Source organism: Pteropus vampyrus, unplaced genomic scaffold (genome assembly GCF_000151845.1).
Source record: "Pteropus vampyrus isolate Shadow unplaced genomic scaffold, Pvam_2.0 Scaffold630, whole genome shotgun sequence".
NCBI lineage: Eukaryota > Metazoa > Chordata > Mammalia > Chiroptera > Pteropodidae > Pteropus > Pteropus vampyrus.
The window spans coordinates 175,446-175,876 of record NW_011889411.1 but is presented as its reverse complement, the minus strand read 5'-3'; the positions used below and the strand labels follow the sequence as shown (position 1 = coordinate 175,876).

General features: G+C 48.3%; 1 protein-coding gene across 1 annotated transcript in view; it reads left to right on the top strand.

Annotated features, from left to right (window-relative positions):
• LOC105308818 (protein kinase C beta type) overlaps window positions 1-431 on the top strand; it is a gene marked incomplete at its 5' end in the record, with an annotated part of 91,925 nt that overhangs the window by 34,219 nt on the left and 57,275 nt on the right. The window lies entirely within an intron of this gene.

Below are 431 nucleotides of genomic sequence, written 5' to 3'. Positions count from 1 at the left end.
CTATAGATGTACATACGCCATGTTCTTTGACAAAGGTAAGGGGAATGAGAGGTACAAACTTCCAGTTATAAAAACAGTCACGGGGACGTGGAGTATAGCACGGGGAACATCATCAATCATGTCATCATCACTGTGGTGCCAGGTGGGGACCAGGCTTAGCGTGGTGCTCACGTCATGAGTCAGGTAAATGTCTAACCACTGTGTTGTACCCTGAAACAGTATAATACTGTCTGTCAGCTGTTCTTTAATAACGAAAGGAAAGGAAAGCTTGATCAGAATATTATGACAAGGAGCAAAGGCCGGTTCCCTTCTCACCCCCATTAATGGCAGCTGAGAAATCGTGAGGAAGGTCAAGACGGAAGAGGCCGCTCACCTCCCGCCGTGGTAGACGAGTCCATTTCGATAGCTACCTCGGTGTCTCCCAACCCACG